Source organism: Cyprinus carpio, chromosome A17 (genome assembly GCF_018340385.1).
Source record: "Cyprinus carpio isolate SPL01 chromosome A17, ASM1834038v1, whole genome shotgun sequence".
NCBI lineage: Eukaryota > Metazoa > Chordata > Actinopteri > Cypriniformes > Cyprinidae > Cyprinus > Cyprinus carpio.
Genome location: NC_056588.1, coordinates 7,803,995 through 7,826,252, shown reverse-complemented (window position 1 = coordinate 7,826,252; position 22,258 = coordinate 7,803,995). Strand labels below are relative to the sequence as shown.

General features: G+C 35.6%; 1 long non-coding RNA gene across 1 annotated transcript; it reads right to left on the bottom strand.

Moving 5' to 3' along the window:
• Nucleotides 1-20,389: 20,389 nt before the first annotated feature.
• LOC122148268 lies at nt 20,390-22,055 on the bottom strand. Its single transcript, XR_006162213.1, has 3 exons — nt 21,895-22,055; nt 21,471-21,809; nt 20,390-21,262 (listed from the first exon to the last, which is right to left on the bottom strand). It is a non-coding gene; the product is annotated as an uncharacterized LOC122148268 (long non-coding RNA).
• Nucleotides 22,056-22,258: the final 203 nt, after the last annotated feature.

Below are 22,258 nucleotides of genomic sequence, written 5' to 3'. Positions count from 1 at the left end.
GTTTGTTTAGCATCTGTGAATGCTTTTTGCCTTAATATTTGGGACAGTTTGTTGTAAAGAGTTACTGTAGTTGAGGACTGTTTGAATTGGCCTTTTAAAGTGGCCAGCACTGATCAGCTTTCAGATACCTGCGCTTGAGGCTGTGTTTGAGGTTTTTACTTGAAATCTTGGTTTTCATCCAGGTGAATGCGGTTGGATATTGTGGCATAGTGGTTAATGCTCAGCGAAGATTTCTGGTTAAATCTTCAAATGGAGAAAGTCATGGATTATCACCAGTGTTGCTAAAGATACTCAAACTTTTCATATTATATTAGAATAAGTGTTAATCTACAGTCATGCTACCCTTTTAAAAAACAGGCAGTATCTCATTTAATATAATTAATATTTTAAATTACTATTAATATAAAATTAAGATATTTAATTTACTATGAATACAGTGCTTAAAAATTTAATTACCCACCATTTTTTGAGAATTATTGAGAACAAAGATGAACAGCAGCATTTAACTAGATATGTTGTTATACAGCATATTTTCCTTCCCTTCCTTCCTTCCTTCCTTTTATATAATTATTATTATTAGTAGTAGTAGTAGTAGTATTAGACTTAGACTTTCCAATGTTAAATATGAGAAGGACAAAATTTTATTTTTGGCTTGCTAATTTGCATCACTGAAAAAGTAGCTTGTTACTCCTGAGCTGCTGTCATACTATTGGAAAAAGGTTGCTTTTTACCAACTTGGCAACCGCCTTGTTGTGACTGTAAGTGTACTGTACTATAAGTTGCTTCGTCTAAAAGTGCATACCTAACAGAATATCTAAAACATGTTTTGACCTTACCTTTAAATAAATGAAGACTTTGCAAGATATGAATTTAAAGGGGTCATATGACGTTGCTAAAAATAACATTATTTTTGTGTATTTGGTGTAATGAAATGTGTTTATGCAGTTTAAGGTTAAAAAAAAAAAAAAAAAAAAAAAAAAAACCTTTTCCTCCACAAAACGCACACCACCTTCCCTACTCTATGCCCTGACTTTCTGCAACATGTCAATTTTTACAAAGCTCATCGTTCTGAAAAGCGAGGTGTGCTCTGATTTGCCAGCTATTCAGTGCATTGTGATTGGCTGAATACCTCAAGTGTGTGATGGAAATGTTACGCCACTTACCATACTGTGAAGCTTGTCCCGGCACGACGAGACAAAACCAATAAAACACATTACAAACGAGGCATTTGTTGCATCCAGTGGGGACATAATTACGGATTATAATGACTTATACAAGTTGTGTTGCGTATTGTGTTCAGCCGGCATTTAAGGCTACTCTCCCAGGTTCAGGAAACAGTCCTCCGTAAAATGTGCAGCACACGTCTGAATATTTGGGTTGAACTGTTCTGGAACAGTGTTGTAAATACAACATAACCACTGATTTCTAGTTGTGTATTTTTTTGGAAGGACAAAGAAAGTAATTTCACTTTCACAACGAAACGGCAGCAACAATACTACAGCGAGAATAAAAGTTTCTTTTTTTATTTGCGTGAACATTTGGGTGGTGTTATGCAAATCTTCTCACATAGTGACGTAGACGTGGGGGTGTGTTTAAATTAGGTGTTTTACGAGGGCGTGGACGACTCAACTTTTTTTTTTTTTTTAAAGAATATCTCTTTGGGTTTGAGACTTCAGTCTTTGCAACTTTAGGGATCGTATATATGCACGAACATCTTGTAACACTCTAAAGAGAAAGGAAAACTTGAAATTGCATCATATGACCCCTTTAAGATTACCTTTCACTCCCATTATGCATATAATTCCCCCAGAATTCAGTATGCCAAGGTGTCATGCATACAAGCTGTTTGTTTTTATCTCTGCCAAAAACCTTTCTGAACTCGTTATGCATAATCAACAGTTTTTTTTTGTGCTGTCCATGACCTAGAGCAAACTTTATGATATTTGCCATCAAATATGCTAAAGAAAATCAAACGGGCGACAGTTGGTGGAGAGTAACCCTCAAAGTGTCCTTGTGCATATGCTCGCTGAGGCCTAGGAGCTGTAAGTTAATTTCTAATATGAAGCTTCTTCGGTGGTTGAGTAAAACGGCTGGTCTTATTGACTATTGTTGAAGTTAAGAGACAGGGGGCATTGAGTATTTTATCATCTTTTTACAGACAACAGCACTCGCAAACCGAATGTTTGGGAAATTACAATTACTTTTAATCCTTCTAGTTCAGCCAGGCAATTTCCTTTTTGAGGAATTATTCCTATTTCTTGCAGAATTCTCAGGTGTTCCCTCAACTTTTTAAAAGATTGATGTCCACGGTTTATTGGCAGGAGTTATTCATTTAATAAGGATTAGTTTCAGAAGCACTTGTATAAATCATTTAGTTGGAACTAAATCCTTTTATCCACTCTTGAGATTAGCAAGCTATTAATGAATTATTTGAAAGAAAATATGAAAAACTTCAATGCAGACACAAATCACATAACCAAAAAGAAAAGTTGAAAGCCCATAAGAATTTTGACCGAATTTGACATTATCTTGACATGCAGACTTAAATTTTTTCTCATTTGTTCCCTTTTTCCTTTGGAGATATAGTTATATATATTCTGTTATTGTCTTGTAATGGCATTGAACAGATTGTGTGACTGTCTGAGTGAAGAAACAAACCCACACACACAAACAACAAAAGAAAAACACACAATTTAAACATGCTGGACCAAATAAGCAACATCTTGAAAACATTTAAGCCCAATTTTAGTTGTCATGGTTAATCGTAAATCATTTTAAAATATAATAGGGGGGAAAATACAATGGGGGAGACCAGACCTAGTCATTAATTTATATATATTTTCATATCCATATATTTGAATATCCATAATAACAGAATAACAGAAAGATTTTTCAGTTTTTTTAAGCTGTTGAACATTTTCACTGTTATTGTTAAAAAAAAAAAAATGAAGAGAAAAAAGATATAGTTCATTGATTTTTTTGTGTGTATATATAGTGAGGGAAGTTGTCACTATGAATATTTACATCAGGGTTATTATAGTTAACTAAAACTAAAAGTGAAAATTAAAATTAAAACGAAAAAAAAAAAAAACTAAAATAGTATCTGTAATGATAATAAATTAACAATGTTATAAACTTTTCAGTACATTTAAAATAGTAAAACTATTTTCAAACACAAAACATATTTTTGTATGTGTGTAAAGTGTAATCCACAACAACAACAACAAAATTGTTAAATAAAAAAATCTTTATTAATATTAATTAAATAATAAAAAAACTGTTTCATTTTATACTAAATTGTATACAATTATCAACATATGAAATCTGTGTCAACTTGCCCCCACCTGATGCTGATGCAAAATTTCAATGCTTTTAACTTGCAGGTCAGGATGTAGAATAATAATTAAAAATCAGTTTCCCTCATTTAATTTGAGAAATAATAATGCATAAATGTCACAAAGAAAAATCTCTGGTATCTGAAGTACGTACATGAGATGAGAATCTGCAGTGACTGACGTCCTGAACTGCACATGCCATTGCACATTCATTCTGCTGCCCACCAGGATCTCTTTCAGAGCGCCCCATTCCCCTGCAGCGGAGCTCATAGCACTGGCATGATATCTGTGGAACCAGAAGGCACCTGAAGTCTCTCCAGCCAGGCCCTGGATCAAAGTCAGCTGACCCGTTCCAAATGCACCCCTGAACCATGCATCAAAATAGTGCCACAGCCAGTAACTCAGTGGGCATGGGGCTCGGGCCGCGGGTTGGCCTGTGCCAGTACAGGCCTGGGTGAACACGTCAGATTGATTTATGTGACGTGTGGCCCACCCTGACCCCTGTTTGTGGGCAAGCCGGTTGAACCGTCTCCCATGGCTGGTGTCCACCTGTTCTCTGGTCTGAAATATCCCTCTTCACACTGGGCAGGGGCAATGCCGGCAGCTCCAGGGTCACTAATCTCTATTCAGATTAGGAGTGTAAATTGAGGTTGGAGAATGTGTATAGGTATTTTTTTTTTTTTTCTCTTGATTCCATCATGAGGACATTAATGAAGAAGGAAAACGCTTTTCTAGCCCTTCCTTAGCAGCTATCCAGACCTGCGTCAAAGGATCTCTCTAAAATAATGTTAGGCCCTAATAAAACATGTTGACTGGTTGATTGAATAAAACATCTGATTGGTTGATAGGAAAGTTGATTCAATCAGTGCTGGGGAGTAAGTAGAAATGTTTCTAACTAAACTAGATTTTCAGAACCATAGCTGTCATCCTTTTGCTTTCAAAATAATGTAGCTTTTCCAGTAACAAGCTATTTTTTCCAACAAGTGTACATTTCACAACACATTGTTTGGGTATTACAGCCAAGCAAGAAAAGATAACTGTTCTCTATTTATGCTGGATTGGAAATTCTAATTCATTAAAGTGAAAAAAAAAAAAAAAAAAACATGGCATTTTAGGTCTGCTTTTTTTTTCTTCGTATTTTAGCTGCATTTTCAAAAGAGTATCTTACAGAATAAAAAGCTAATATTTTAAACAGCAACAAACAGCTTCTGCGTACAAAACCTTAAAAGCTGTATTCATACTGCAGAACAAGTTGCCAAGTTCCATTTGGAAAAAAGAAATAGCATTAAATAATTTGTGGTAATGTTAATACCATGATTAACTCTTCACTTCAGCACTGTCTGACTGGCTTGGTGTGATTAGTATCAGTGTCATGCCCTTGTGAAAGTTTGCAGAGGATGAGAAAGTTGAGACAGTTATGAAACCTTGCTCAGGGCCGGCCTCCTCAGCAGGGGTTATAATTAGGTTGTCTTAGAGTTCCACCAGATTGTCCAAGTGGAAAAACGATGAAATTGAGAGAATCGTTGGCCATCGATACCCAATTATAAGACTGGGACCCTAGTACTTTTAAATTCTTTCACAGCACGACAATCCCAATGATTTGATGTTCTGATTCTCGGGATGCTCCTCACACATGTACAATCAACCGAGAGGAACACATTAACAGTCTGCTAGATACGTCAAGTCAATAAAAGAAATGTAATGAACTTAATGCTTCCCGTAAAGCCACATTGAATTCACTGCAAAATTTCCAGTGAAGTTCGAATGACTATCTGCTGCTGTTTTTAAAATCCTACATACATTTGAGTAGCATGTGATGATATTAATTCATTTCTAAATATTTTTAAATCTTTTTTTAAATTATATTGAAAAATTTCACATTTTATGTCAGTCTTCATATATAATATATTTTGTACAATTTAAAATGTTTTTCATAAAAAATAATGCAGTAGTTTTATTTTTAAATATTTTTATTTCATTTTTAATCAATGATGTTTATTTTGTAATCAGTCCATCGATTTACACTAGTTTGACCCATTCAGGCTAATTTTCAGACCAGCTGTGGACATTTGAAAGCGGCAAATCAGCAATTTCTATATTATTTGAGCTCATATTTCATGGTTTAGTTTTTTGTTTTGCTTTATTTTTGTATCTATTTTTTTCTTATTCGTTATATACTGTTTTCTTTTTCTCTTCAGAGAAATAACCACTGATATGTTCATACATCGTATGTCCTCCATAACTTTATGATGTATGTTGATGTATTTAGAAACTCTAAAAAATACTTATGACAACTTACATCTTTTGAATTTCTGACTGACTGTACTTTCTCCTGGTTAACTGACATGTTCATACTTCCCATCATTTTAATTATTATCATAATTTTATGAGAACAACCTTTTTTAGGGTGGCATAACTCATGTCAAAACTGGTTGTTAAATATGATATGATCGTGTCCTGTCAAGGACCGCTTCAAATTAGACATTTCTTTTGAATTGGATATTTCTTGATGGCCTAAATTTTAATGAACGGCACCCCTCTCATGTTTTGGGTTTGATATGAAATGGTGCATTGGTGTCATTGATCTCCTGCAGTCATCCTCGAGGTGTTCTCTAATATGGCTGAGAGTGACATGCCTCGACGGTTAGCATTTGCACATCAATAAGGCAATGCGGAGCTTTGACCCAATTACAGGGCTGGAGCTCCGGTGGGTTTGGCTGGGGAGCCTCACGCTCACTTCTTCAGGGTTACGGGGACCCGGGTCACTCCGTCGGCTCTCGGCTCTCAGTCTAAGGTCAGCCGGTGGTCAGGAGATGAGAGAAAGCACTGCCTTTAGCCTTTGAGTGCTGTCATCTTTTTCTCTTATCTTCCTCTCTTCATCTGCCTCTTTCTCACAGACACATGCACACATCTCATCTGCTGCTGAATAATGGGCATCTTGCCTTTTACACACTCACACACCAGAGGTGTTTTCTGTGAATAGGTAAAAGAGGCAGTGGTGTTTCAAAAAATGTAGATATTCATTTCATATTTTACAGTATATATTATTATTATTATATTGTTTTTATATGTTATGGTTGTAATAAATAATATATATGAAACGTAATAATTTCTGAGTAACTAATATACAGTTAATTAAATGTATTATATATAATAAATAGTATTTATAATAACACATTTTTATATGTAATATAAATTTATATGTAATAGTATTTTTTTTACATATTTCTATAGTATCTATTTTTCACACACACACACACACACACACACACACACACACACACACACACACACACACACACACACACACACACACACATTTATATTTTATAGTTTTAATAAATAGTATTATATAATAAATATAAATAAATATAATATAATATATTGTATGTAATGTAAAGTTTTTATATTTTTTTGTACACACACACACACACACACACACACACATATATATATATATAACATCAATCAGAACTGGAACATGAATTAAAAAATCTCAGGCTCTCATAATTTTGCATCATCATTCGGAAGTCCACATGCCACTGATTCACACATACACACACACACACACACATACACACACATTACACTCGTCATGCTGAGAAGTGACCTGTCAGTCAGCCCATTCCCACAATCCTTCACCTCAGAGAGGAGTGGAGGAAGACTTCTCTCGGTTCCATGCCTTGTTAGATCTATCATCCCTTTAATTAATAGTGTTTTTACGGCAGCGTCTGAACTGTGTCATTTCCATTATTTGAAAACCCAACACGATTAATGAATAATTTTCATTTTTGATCCATTATATCATGCAAGTTGATCTCTTTTCCGCACGGCTGAATGATAGCATCGTTTTCTGCCCCTCGATCAAATTTAATTTGGCCCTCTATTATATTACAGTGTTGCGACTGAAGTGTCAATTTTTGTCAGGCAATTAGAAGCTATAACCTGTGAAGCTATGTTTGATAGGCATTGTAATTGGATTGTTTCAGCAATAGCTTGAAACGCTTATAGTTCTTTTTCCCCCTTTTCACTCCTTCCTGGCTTCTGATAGTAACTCTTCCTATATGTGTAACTTCAGAAATCAAAAGATGGTGGTCTAAAGGGGTAAGCTAAGAGCGCTTGCCTGGCAGAAACTCTTTGATGCTTTCCAAACTTGCAGTACGTCTTTTTCTGCTTCTGTGGTAGATGTTTGTATGTTCATCTTGAACCTGCAAGAAAAGCATAGTGCTACATTTAAAGCTTTGCAGAATTGTGGCCTCTGTTGGCCTTGACATGGATGTGGAGATTGGAAAGAAAAAGTAAAAAAGTTGAAAAAGTTATATATTTAGATTTTTTATAATATTTAATAAATAAAACAAAACTAACAATCCAATGTTTAAAAGTGAACTAGAACACAGCCAGTGCCATTTTGGACAAAGCGATTCACTGGAATAAATCTGACTTTATTACAACGCTATGTGTGTGAAAGACAGAAAGGGGTTCGTTTAGGTGAGTGCGTTTAATTACTATTTCACCTCAGACGTTAAAAACTGCGATTTAACGTTTAATTGTGCTACTACTAGGCTACGCTATTTGGAAAATAACTACGTGCTGTCTCGCTACTGAAGAATGCCCCTCTTAAAGGGATAGTTTACCTTCAGTTGCTGGTCCCCATTTACTTCCATAGTATGGAAAAACCCAACTATGCAAGTCAATGTTATTAAGTCAGTCTTATTAAAAATGTTTATAGAGTTTAGACAGAATAAATTAAATAAGTATAAGCGTTTTTACTGTGGCCATCTACAAACAATTTATTGTCACCATGTTTTTAGTAGCCCATGTTTATAAATGCACAAAATGGTCACGCATGTCAGAAGTGCATTATTAGTGAGCTCCAGAGCAAAATTGAGGAGTAGAGTCATGTTAGATGAGCTAAAGATATGCACAGTGTCTTTGATGAGAGCTGTCTCCTGTGTCGAGTGTTCTGCCCTTTATGGCAAAAAGGAGGGCCTTTTTCAGTCAGAAAGTAAATTAGGCCTCTCATAACGTCCTATTTTTTGTCTCCCTTCCTTTCTCAGCATGACAAGAACTGTGACATGGAGTGTATTGGCCAAATTAATGAGCACTTCCTAGTAGGGCTTCAGAAACACATTAAAACACTCTTGAAATGAGCCATGTTCAGATTTTAGCCACACTTCTGTTACATATGTGAGACTTAAGACTCCGTCAAATATGTTTTTGTGGCTTTGCTATAACGGTGATACTCCCTCAGTATAGGAGCATCTGAATCAGAATGACAAATGCTTTATGATTTGCCCTTTCAGCTGGAAATGCAGGTGTCTTTGTTAGAAATGCACGGTGGTCAGAAAAGCTGCTCCTACATGTAATTACCAAAAGATTTTTGGCATACAAACCAAATGAACACCCCCCCACCCTCCTGCTTTCCTCAGGAGTCCCAGTAAACACTTCCCCTTCCTTCACAGTAGGATAAGTAAAATTATACATTTGGTAGAATGAATCTGAGATGTGTTTTGTTTCCATAAAACTCATAAGTTTTATCTAAGTGATGTCACTTTGCATAGTTCATTTGTCAAGTTTGTTTCTGTTAGGTCATCTATAGCTTTTTCCTTTTCCCCAGCAGCACTGCAGGCTTTACTGTAGTTGATATGTCTCTATAGACAGTCATTATTATTCATGCTTTCAGACAGGCCTGGATTAACATGTGGCTTTTTAGCACCTGGAGCAGAGATGCTCTTCAAGGAGGAGCAGGCATTTGAAGGTGCTCAAAGAGCATCAGGAGAGGGGGTGGAAGTCGGTATGATTGTTTGTGCTAGATTGCCCCCCTCCTTGCTCTATGAGCACCCGTCCCGTCGCTCCTGGCAACACCCCAGGTGACATGGGCACTGCCGATGCCTCCTGGGACACACTGTGTCACCTCTCAGCGAGGCATCAGGCTTTTGTTTCATGTTGAACCAGGGCTGGATAATAACGCATGCATGTTGAAAGTGAAAAGAAGAAAATTAAAACAAAATGTATTGAGCTAGTTGTTGACTTAAAAAAATAATTAAGATGTTAAAGGTCATTATCAAATGTGTTTAAATACACACTGTAGGAAATCATGTGTAATTTAAAAAAAAAGTGAAGCCTGTTTTATTCTATTACAATCATGTTTTCTCACTTTAACTATTAATATGTAAGGAAAAAAAAATATGTAGGCTAAGTGATGTTTTAATTGGCAAACTGGATGTGTTTATGTACCTCTCTCTCTCTCTCTCTCTCTCTCTCTCTCTCTTTCTCTCTCTCTCTCTCTCTCTCTCTCTCTCACACACACACACACACACACACACACACACACACACACTATATCTACCTGGTATCAGTCAAACAGGAAATGCCTTGCTTTTTTGTGTGCACCTTTTTTGTGCCAGTGGAGGGCAGAATTACATTTCTGAAATTCAATTCGGCAAAGTTGATTAAAATGCAATGAGAACAGCTCTCCTGCTAATGTTGTTGATATCGAGTATAGTTCCTCCACTTTTCCTAAAGGATACACAGCCGTTACAGGCAATAATTCCAGTCAATCAGATTAAAATACACACCAAGGGCATGCTGATGAGACTGAAGACTCTAACTGTTTGCAGTGTCATACGTATAGTTTTAAAAAGGGGTATTTGTCTTTTTAAGTATGCATTTAACTGTATAAGTCAATGATAACTTGCTTAATGCAACTTTGTGTCTTAATTATATGCTATAATGTGGGAGGGGAGATCTTGGTGCCGAAATCTCTGACCCCAGAGCATCTCTTTCTCGTGCTGCTCAATGATTTGTTTTTATTTCAGCATTTATCATATACTGACAGATAAACTCCAGACCCAGATCAGTTTGAATCAAAGCGAACTGGTGACTTCTACAGAGCCGTAAATGTCTTTAATGATCCCCAGTCAGTGCAGTAGAGAGGCAGAGTCTGTTTGAGTGGCATTAAAGGGAAAGATCTGGGCCTCCCCTTAGCGCCTAACCTACTGGCACTTAAGAAGCGTGTTGCATTATGCCACCCTGCATTTGCCACTTGGATCAACCAAATTATCTGACAGGGAAGAGGAAAGGTTCAAAATTGAAAATCCAGCTTGAAGCTTCATTCATTTAAACATGGCAGACCACTTTGTGTATATTCAACTTGTGCCGGTGACATCACTGTAACACTGGCCAGGCCGGGTGTTCATTGGGCGCCTTGAAAACAAATCGTGGCGGAGATCTGGTTGCATGATAATAAATAGAATATGCCAATCAAATTAGGGGTGTGTGTCAGTTTGGACTGTGTGGAGAGCCAGGTTCCAGTGGTGCAAACTGAGTGTATCAATAGCTCATTTTAAAGGTCACTGGCCTCATTTGTGAATATTTTAATATTGAATTTTAATTAGAACAGCATTTTATTTTCTGGAGATTGTTTGGTAAACGTTATGAACACTGGGAAATCATACTGTATGTTTATGCAAATTTAGGCAGGATGAGGTGACAGCCCTGGTAGTCAGGTAGACTGAAGATTTAATCAGTCCAAAAAACTAAATTAGTCGAAACTGGAATATTTTTTGGTATTAAATTAACCATGCATTTAATTTAGGCTAAACTTGAAGCCCTATTTATTTATTTATTCATTCATTCATTATGTAATTTCTTATAATAATCTTTTCACTGATCATTTGTTGTCAAAACAGGCAATTTATGGGGAAGTCGTGGCCTAATGGTTGGAGAGTTTAACTCCTAACCCTAAGGTTGTGGGCTCGAATCTCGGGTCGCCAATACCACGACTGAGGTGCCATTGAGCAAGGCACCGAACCCCCAACTGCTCCCCGGGTGCTGCAGCATAAATGGCTGCCCACTGCTCCGGGTGTGTGTTCACTGCTGTGTGTGTGTTCACTGCTGTGTGTGTGCACTTTGGATGAGTTAAATGCAGAGCACGAATTCTGAGTATGGATCACCATACTTGGCTGTATGTCACAACACTTTTTTTTCACTTTCAATTATAAGGTATACTTTGCATAATTAAGGAGAAATATGCAATCATGATTTTTTTTTGTGTTTAAAAAATATTTTTTAATTTTAAAAAATGTTCATTTAATTTAAAATTAAAAACAATTCACAATTTAAAAAATAAAAGAAAAAGAAAGAAAGCTCATATAATATTTAGTTTGATCTCTTTGAAATTTTATGAATTTTTTCCCACTGACCATTTTTGTAAAAGATAAAAATTACTTAATTTTTAAGATTCTGGCCCTATGTTGTATCCTATTTGTTTGAAGTGCCATCACTGTGTTTTGTAGTTGGTCTCAAAGAAAAAATAAAATAAAACCCTGAACATCATCAAAGAGTGAGCCATTATAGCCTTTATTTAATATTTTAAATCTCTGCTATTATAAGTCTTAAATTAAAAAAAAAAAAAAGTTAAATAGTAGCATACTGATGCTTGAGAAAATATTCAATTAGCCCCTCAGTATTATATATTCTCGCATACGATTGCGCTGAGGCTTGTTAAATTGAGATTAATTTAAAATTCACACTTACAGTGTGATCACAGATCAGAGTCTTGTTTTAATTTTCTTACTCTTGGTTACTTCACTGGAGACTTAACAGAGGAGCTCATGTTTTTTCAGCATTCTAAATAGACTGACTGAACAGCATTTCCAAGCCCGTAAAACATCTGTTCATTCGGCACAGACCTCCATCATATAATATTATCAGTCTGCACAAAGGTTTACAGTTCATGCTAGGGTGATGCATTTGATAGACTAAATTTTTCTGTGGCCATATGAGTTTTAGTATTTCATATTATTATGTGGTATGGACATTTTGTATCTCTTTTTTTTCTCCCCCTTGTTTATCCTTGTTCATACATGATCGTTGCTCTTTTGCTTACACAAAAATATTTCAGAGACAGTGCAATCAGTCTTACTTTGGCACACATTTCAGAATGGAACTGCATTGATGCTGTTGGTAAATTTGATCTTTGTGTTGCTTCTTCACAGAAGCAACCAAACATGGCACACTTTTATGACATCAGCAGAATTATGTTAATCTTTCTTTGTGAATTATAACAAGGCGTTTCTTCATTCTGCAAAAGAAGGTGTCTGGCGCGTCAGAGTGATGCATGGTTTACTCATGTAAATGTGATCTTACTCACAGTGGCTCGATGACTGATCTCCAGTGCATTCCAGAAAAACAATGGCAGCTCATTAGAAATACTTTAAGCACACAGATGTAGCCTTTTGCCAAAGGAGACAGGAAAGGCTTGAGCAGAGTGGGAAAGCCAAAATTTTAAAAAAGTACAGGTGAGTGCAAAGGACCTGGTCAATTGTATGAATTTCCATATGTGCAGTGTCATTTTATCCACAAAATAAAAATTGTCATCATATTCTCATTGTCATGTACGTCTGTGTAAAATCAAAGAAATTTTGCAAAATTAAAATGACAAAAAAGCAACATTGAGGTTGTGTGTATAACTTGTCAAGGTTTTTTTTTTGCTTTCATTGCATAGCCAAGACCAGCTTGGATGTTCTGCTAAACATCTTCTGTTGTAAAACTAGCATTTAAATATCATCCTAAGACATATTATAAGGAGATATAGAGTGACTTATTCATAGCATTTTATGCAAGTAGTCTGTTAGACTGTTATAAAGATCTGATAGGTTTTACATTTACATTACAGGCTATCAAAATTGAATCTTTTTAGCCATATAAATATCAGCAACTTCACCAAATGTAATATTTTTGCTCAGTTTAGGCTTCTGAATTAAACTGAGATGTTTTTCGTCCTTGAGTATTGGCTCCATATTCTCCTTTATCATATAAGCCTTCTATCCCAGAAAAGAAATATGCAAACACACACACACACATACATACATACATATACATATACATATACATACACATACACATACATATACATATACATATACATATACATATACATATACACTACCGGTCAAAAGTTTGAGATCAGTAAGACTTTTAATATTTTTTTAAAGAAGTCTCTTATGCTCATCAAGGCTGCATTTATTTGATCAAAAATACAGAAAAAAAAAAAAAAAAAAAAAAAAAAAAAAAAGGAATCTTGCAAAATGTTATTACAATATAAAATAATGGTTTCTATTTTAATATACTTTAAAATATAATTTATTTCTGTGATGCAAAGCTGAATTTCCATCAGCCATTACTCCGGTATAAAGTGTCACATGATCCTTCTAGTAATCATTCTAATATGCTGATTTATTATTTGAATTATCAATGTTGGCAACAGTTGTGCTGCCAATTTTTTCTATTTTTTTTGGAAACTGCGATTCTTTGATGAATAAAAAGTTGAAAAGAACAGGATTTATTCAAAATATAAATCTTTTCTAACAATATAAATCTTTGCTATCACTTATCAATTTAACACATCCTTGCTGAATAAATGTTTTGCACTGTATATTGTTGGAAAATATTTCTATTTTAAATAATAACTCTTATTTTTAACTTTTTATTCATCAAAGAATCCTGAAAATAAAGTATCACAGATTCCAAAAAAAAATAAAAAAATAAAAAATAAAAATATTAAGCAGCACAAGCACTGATAATAAATCAGCATATTAGAATGATTTCTGAAGGATCATGTGACACTGAAGACTGGAGTAATGATGCTGAAAATTCGGCTTTGCATCACAGGAATAAATTAGATTTTAATGTATATTAAAATAGAAAAACATTATTTTATATCATAATAATATTTCACAATATTGTATTTTTTCCTGTATTATTGATCAAATAAATGCAGCATTATGGATAATATAAGAAACTCCTTTAAAAAACATAAAAAAATTGTTCTGATCCCAAACTTTTGAACAGAAGTGTATACACACACACTGTCCAAATGACCGTTTCAATAAACTGTACAATTAAAAAAATAAATAAATAAATAGACATTTCTGCCTGTTATTTTATATGTCAGGCATTACAGGGTTAAGCTGTAGAGCTTACATAGAAGTATCTCAGAATCGCCATTCAAATCTGCACCATTTTCATAATCAAAGTTTCAGTGTTGACTTTTACCTTTTCTCCAAGCTTTAAAGTTCATGCAGAAGGCAGCAATAATTGGCGGGGTTATAAGTGGAGCAGGAAACTCTCAGATGCACAAAGCAAAGTTTTCCATTCCACTCCAAGCAGCGCACATTCTTGGGGGAAGTGCACTTTCCTAAGCGACACCTTGTGCTATCATAAATGGCTTTGGCACTTTAGAGCGCCTGATATACAGTGGCATCCTGCAATCTATGGTGTGTTTTAGTGGAGATGGGAAAGGGATGGAAGTGGGGGTGAGGCTGGTCCCAAGAGAGGCACCACTTCCCCTTGTTTATGGGGCATCCTAATTGGGACACTGTTGTCAGACAGTCTGATGTGACTTCTAAGGCTCCGTTTCCCTGAGAAGTGTGCGTTTGGGTGTTTGCTTATGTGCACACATGATGTTCAAACTCTGCTGCCTGCCCTGTGGCTTCCTCTGCTGTTTCCTGCCTGAGCGGCCCAGGCTGGCTCGCCCTCCTCCTCCTCCTCCTCCTCCAAACGCATCTCCGACACCACACGAGCATGGAGGTGCGCCCACCTGTGCTCAGCCCGGCATAAACCCGCAGGTTCGGAGTTCTGGATGGCAGGAACGTCCCGCTGCCACCCACTTCTTCTCACTCCGCTGCTTCCAGCTGAGTAAGAGTGGGTGAGAACGCCGCCAAACTTTACCTGCTACACCACATTCGTATTTATAGCTTGTTTTTTTTTTTTTTTTGCGCTACCTGCTTACCGACTGACAGCGATTTTTATCTTGTTCTCGTGCCTGGCAGTGACACAGATACTGTACACACAACATCCCGGCAACATGCAGAGAGGCAAAAGTACATAAACATTCATAAATAGATAATTTGTGCTTTTTTATACAATAAGATTTGGAGTAAAGTAGGATATTTTGAATTTCTTGAATTTTAAAAGTGGGGAGTTAATGTTAATTTCACAATAGTAATTTGAAACCCCATTCAAAGTTCTACTAAAAAAGGTATATTTATTTTATATGAATAGCTTGTGTTTTTATTTTTTATATATAGTTTCTAGTTGCAAGTAGGGCTGTTAATTGAATGTGTTAATTTAATGATAAAACATATATTTCTAAAACACCTTTCATATACAAAATGCAGCTCAAAGTGGTTCAAGGGTGAAAACAAAAAGAAAAGCATATTGAATACTTAAATAAGTGTGATTAATTATTTTAAAAAGTAATAAAATAATTAACACATTTATTCATGCCCCCTGACCTGTACATAAATTTCTTATTGAAACATATTTTTCTAGCATTGAAGCAATTATGTCACCTTCGTGTTTTTTTTTTTTTTTTTTTTTTTTTTGCAAGTTCTGGCAACTACAGCCAACACATCTCACCAAACCACACTTACCAAGAACAGGATGAACACAGAATAAGCAAAGTCGTTCAAACAGGATGTCTCTTTACATTCAGTAACAGCTAGATGGCACTCAACAGAATGGAACAGAATGCAGGGGTCTTGAAATTGTGAACAACTAAGTCTTAAAAACTTTACGCCTTTAACTAAGACTTAAAAACTTTAACTAAGACTCTAAAAAAAACAACAACAACAACAACAAAACAAGTCAAAACAGCAACACAACGTCCAAAGATATCAGAACAGTTCTGAAAGAATACAAGTCACTCATTCTGTGTAAACCAAAACAATATGAGCTTTTAAAGCTACTTTTTATAACGTATACTCAATGATTTATTTGTCTGCCACATTGATTGATCCTTAAATGATCTTTTTTGGTGTGTTTTGCCTCCAAATATTGATACATGCAATTAATCGTGATTAATTGGATTAATTAATTGTCATATCAAGTAATTCATTCAGTTAAAAGTTTTAATCGTCTGACAGCCCTAGTTGTAAAAGAACATGTTTAGTTTTGAAGATAACTTTGAGAACTAGGCGCAAATCAGAAAGACAAAACAAAAACAAAGGCAGAAATAAACTTCATTTGGCAGTTGGAAATCAAACAGCTGTGAGAATAGACTGTGTGTGAGAAAAATAGGGGTCCACTCTGGGGGTGAAAATGCACCAGTTAACATCCTGTAAACAGGGCCAACAAAGGCGAGATTTGAATAATAGTGCAGAACAGTACATGGAGGTTACCAATTATTTTTGCATAAGCAGTTTGAGATATCTCTCTCTCCCTCCCTCACTCCCTCTGTGTTTAGCATTAAACATCTCTTTCTCCATTCTCTGCTCCTCAAACAGAAATCTTTGAGCACGGGGTAAAGCTTTGTTTTCTGCGATTTGATGGCATTGCAATCCCAGTTGCTTTAAATAATTCATCACGTGTGGATTTGCTTTAAAATAAATTAGATTGTTTTCCTTGAGAATTGACTCTAAAATACTTCTAAATAAAGCGCTATGATAATTTTGACTTTGAAAGTTTTCTTTTTTGCAAAGATCATTCAAATGTAGTAAATCTCAATAGTAAGTCACCACTGTATTTTTATTATTTATTTTTTTGTTAATATACACATGGAAGAATAGAAATAACACATTCACAATTTAAAAATGATATTAGTTTATTTTACACATTTTATGAAAAAGAAATACAGTTTTAGCAATTTCATAATAAAAAAAAAATGAAGCAGATTTTTGACTTAAAATTAGCAGTATGGTTTTAATCACTCACTTAATTTCTGTATATTAAAATATTGTCACTTGGGCTAAAGGCAAAATACAATTTTAAAAAAACAACAAAAACAAAAAACTAATGATTGGACAGAGAAAGCCAGAATCTGTAGTAATAACTAGACCGTATATTTATGTATTTTCCACTTATGCAACTAATTTCTACAGTCTTTAAGGAAGAGTTTAAGAGGAAAACTAACAGATTGTGTTCACTTCAAAAAACAATAAAAAAAAAATACAATTGGTTTTCACTATTGCTGCTATGAAAATCTGTTGACTGGTTGAAATCTTGCTGGGTCAGGTCAGTTTATGTAAAATCGTGTATATCTGAAATACTTGACAGGATGTGCTGTCTGATTCTGAGAACCATGTTCGTATGTCTGTACGCCATCTCTCCGTCCTGTACACATCATGTCGAAACTCGTCTTGAGTTGTACACCTACTGTCTCTGGAGTCATAGTTCACTACGAAAACACTCCACTTCATTTTGGTGACTCTATTAAGCTGAATTTTGCAAGGCCTGTATCCTTTATTCATAGTGGTCCCAGAAATCACAAGGGTTTCACAATCATGCATAGTAAACTGTTAATGCAAAATGCTTGTATCAAGCAGCAGCGATTATTGTCTCACGAAAACCACAAGGAATCATGCGATCAAACATGTCAGAAAGCCTCTATATAAGCACCCGAACCCAAATAAACCAGCAGTTTACTTCTCACTCACAGGTCTAATGGGGAAATGAAGTCTCACTTCTATAGATAAAAAACAAAGTATGATTTTTTTTTTTTTTTTTCTGTCTCCTCGGTTCATATAATGGCCAACAGCTGTTACACCTGCCATAGTGAAAAAATATAATTAATATGCATCATAAACATTGATTTGGTTTATTCAAGCATAATTTTAATGAACATCTCAAAGGGAAAGAAAGACAGAAAGAAAGAAAGATTTATAAAGCCTAATAAATCTTTGTAGTGTAAAACTAAAAACTAAAAAACACTGTATTTTAATTGTTATGCTAATTGTTATACTTTTTTGGTTAGTGGTTTATTATAAAACAAAGAACTGAAAAAAAGTTTTCAAGAAATATATCTTATTTATAGGCAAGCTAGATTCTTAATACAACTTTAAAAATTAAAACCGTTTCTTGAATTTTGATACTGATCATAGATCATCTGCTGAACACCCATGGCGAATAAAAAATAAATTAGGCCTACTTATTTTCTAAACAATATGTTCACTGCAACATGTTTCCAAGTAAAGGCTACCGAGAAGTGAACTAAAGTGTGAAGAGCTTTAGTTTGAAAGAGTAATAAGAGAGAAGTGTTTTGTGCTCGCTTTATTTTTATCTTGCTCGGGAGCTGCGAGGGGAAATGACAGATTGAAGGATTCAGTGGGCGTCTGGTTTTCGCTCTAGTGTCCTGTGTGTAGTTAACACATGCCCACCGTAGCTCCTCACAGAACACCAAATGCCAAACGATTCACTGCTCAAAATGTCCAATAACAACTTGCAAGAAATGTGTCCAAATACGCTCCTTTTTATTTCCTAATTACACTCTAATTTTGTTTTACTCGCTTCACTTAACTTTCTGCAAGACCATTAAAAGTATAATATGCTCTATTTTTAATGCAATGCACTGATATATAAAATAATATATATATATATATATATATATATATATATATTTTTTTTTTTTTTTTCACAGTTTACTTGTCAGTTTTACTTTTTGCAAATGTCTGGGTGACATCAACAAGAACCAGTAAGCAAACAAACATCAGCCTGTCCTGCAACAACCCCCGAACCTCCCTGAAAAAAGAAAAAAAAAAAATCCCATGGAGGGGTGGTGGGGAAAATCCTGCAGTAACAATGGACAATTAAAATTTTATTCCTGGGTTGAGAAATTAAATTTAATAAATGTAGAGCTCTGCAACAACAGATGGTCTTCTTATACAAAATACAAAGATAGATTCCTTGTTTGAAGACCGCCTGATCAAATGCCAGTGGTTATCAATTAGGAGCAGAGTGATGGTTATTGAGCGAGAACATAAAACACTGTGTCTCCCCCTCCGCATACACCCTCTCTACCTTTACAAACACACACACGTTTACAAACACTGCCGTCAAATCGTATAGTTAAAAGCGCTGTCTTGCATGTGAGAGTAAATGCAAAATTATCCTGCTTGCGATTTGCAAGTTTTTATTATACAATTTTTTTGTGTGTGCGAGACACTGATCTCCACTTCAGCCGGTTCACCAAGTCGCAGGGAAGAGAAATTAAACACACGGTTGCTACTGCATGTTTTTCATAATATATATAAATTGTGCAAGATAATTATGAATTCCTAAATTCTCATTTAGTTTCACAAACCAATCAGATGTGGTGAACTAAAATTTAGATTAATTTTATCCATTATATCTGAGGTGTATTGTTTACAAAATAAAAGTTAATAACTAAAGTGAAAAAAAAATCGAGTGATTGAATATGTAAATGTATAAATGAGAGAATGAATACAAAAGGAAATGACCACAGTCATCTTCATATTTGCAATATGAATCTCAGGCTCCATAAATAGTAATAGAGTGCGGTAATATATACTGCAGCCCAACTGGAGAGAGCAATTAAGAGACTGCTCAGATTTAGTAGAAATAAAGCTACTCACAGAAGCCAAGGAGGTAATTGTGAAAGAGCCTTGATTGTTTGGTAAAAAAATGCTTTACCTTTAACTTTTTATACACTCTACAGAGACTCTGTTTTAATGGAAATAAGTGAGTCTGAAAAAAAGGTCTAATTTTTTCTCATTTATTTACTTCCCTAAATGCATTCTTAATCATATAAAAATTAAGGAAATAAGAATAATTAAAAAATGGAAAATTTGAGCACTTTCGGGAACGGCGAGGTCCTCGCGTCATTCTGCTTCAAAGAAAAAAGATAAATGATGATGCCATTAAAAAGTGAACTAATTAAGGAAGGCTTCTTTTAAGAACTCATTAACTGCAACCTCATTTACATAATGATGCATATTAATTAAGTTTTAATGAATCTGAATTTCCACCAAGCCGCTTTTCTTTGGCTGTGGAACAAATTGAACAAATTATTTAAAAGTGTTCTTGAGTCTACTTTTCACACCAAAGGGGAGAGAATGCAATCATTTGTAGAAAATCATATTTTTTTAGGCAGGCCCATCTGTTAATTTATTATTATTTTTTAATGTAATCATTTACCCTTTTTTTTCTAAACCTGAGAGATTTGTTGCATTTCCACACAAATCACAAGGTTTGTGATCAAGAACAAAAAAAAACAAAAAAAAAAAATAAAAAACTTAACAAAAAAAAAAAAAAAAAAAAAAAAAAAAAGAGAGAGAGATATACATATGTCCACACAGTCAACCAGTAATGCAAGAGAGTGACTTTTATTTTTCTCTTACACAGAAGGCTATTTAAACTTTACAGGACCTTTTTAATAAAAGAAACTTGTGCGTATAATACATTTAATTTTACTAAAATTATATAATACAGAATATAATATCAAAGAATTGAAAACATCATAATGGGTTACCTTAAAGACCTCAACGGGACTTTTGTTGCTATCTGTTGCTGCCATGGTGAAACCGGAACAAGAGTTTGCATGTTTAACAGCACCAGCTGCCGCAATTTCAAGTGTTATTGTGGCGTGTGAGTGACTTAACACATGTGCTGCACAAACATCAGTATCATTTTCTTCCTTTCTGCATGCAAAGCTCTTTCTTTCTTCCTCTCTCTCTTTAACACTTAACGCTGCAATGCTGCTAGCATAAATCTGGGATTAAACACAGCCCGTGGGACTGACAGTGCACAAAGTTTAGCGTTTTAGCCTTTTTTAATTTTGGGGGAGGGAGTGGAGGTGAGAAAGAAAGAAGCTGATGAAAGCCATTGCAGGATGCTTAATGCAAAACTCACTTGCACTAAATGGAGCGACGGTGCCTCTCTCCCCTCCGTCTCCCAGATGCTGAGCTCCGGATGTGTCTCTGAGGTTAACCTGACACAAGCGACAGCTCCCCTCCCCGTCTGCCCGCCTCGCGCAGCCCCCTCTCGCTCCTTCATCCGTTTCTGGCGCTTTAAAGGAATCACCTTTCTGTGGCGGTAGGATGCCGGGGGTTCTTCTGACAGTGAGCACCTTCCTCAGGGGAGGTCAGGAGTCAGGGAATCAGATGAGGCAAGCTGGCGATGCAGTGTAACTGAAAATGGAAAGCAGATGTTAGTTAATTAGGGAAAATGTGACTGACAAGACTTGAGCGGCAAGGTACACGAGCTAGCCGGCACCGAGCAGCTGTTGTTGCCGACTTCATTGTCAGTCTCAAACACAAGTCACAACATCCCCACGGCGAAATGTGGCTGCATACGCAGACAATTATCAAAATAGAATTAAGCTTAATTTAATCATACCCATCTCTCCTTTGAGTTTTCGGCCAGCGTCGGCCAGCCGCGCGTTTTTCTCGCCTCCCTGTTTTCTTCCAGTTCATTTTCTGCATTTATCTCATCGCTGCGATGCACCCAGGGCTGTGATTCCGCCGAGACTTTTGCTGAGAGGGTGGAGAGACAATAGACGGGGGGAAAAAAATTGCAGACAAAATAAAACATTCCTAATGAGCCACACGCAGTAATCTTTCACTTCTCTCTTCTAGAGTAGGTGGATGTAATGGCGGCGCTGAGATTTTTGGTGAAGCGTTTCAGCGAAGTGAGAACGAAGAGGTGTAGAGCTCATCGCTTCGATTGTCAAGGATCCTTGGATGGAAAAACAGATTAATATGCATTAAATGTGGCACTGAGGATATCACGTTTCCAAACTGATAATTCAGACTTCCTTTACCTCTGACCTTCTGTGCGTATGTACATGAACAGTTGGCCCCAAGATGTATTTGGAGACATGAAGGGAGAGCTCACTCAAAAATGAAAATCGCCATTGCCTTTCTTCTGTGGAACACAAACAGAGATATTAAAAAAATGTCACATTGTTTTTTCTATACACTTTAGGTCTTGCTCATCCAGACAATAGCAAATTAATCATTCTTAAAAATATTTTTTGTTCCGCAGCAAAAAAACAAAACAAAAACAACAACAAAAAAAGTAAATGATGACAAAATTAGAGAATTTTCATTTTAGGGTGTACAGTGCCTTAAAGACACATCTCAGTGCATAGATAATACCAAATAAACTGCTCAAAATTGACACTT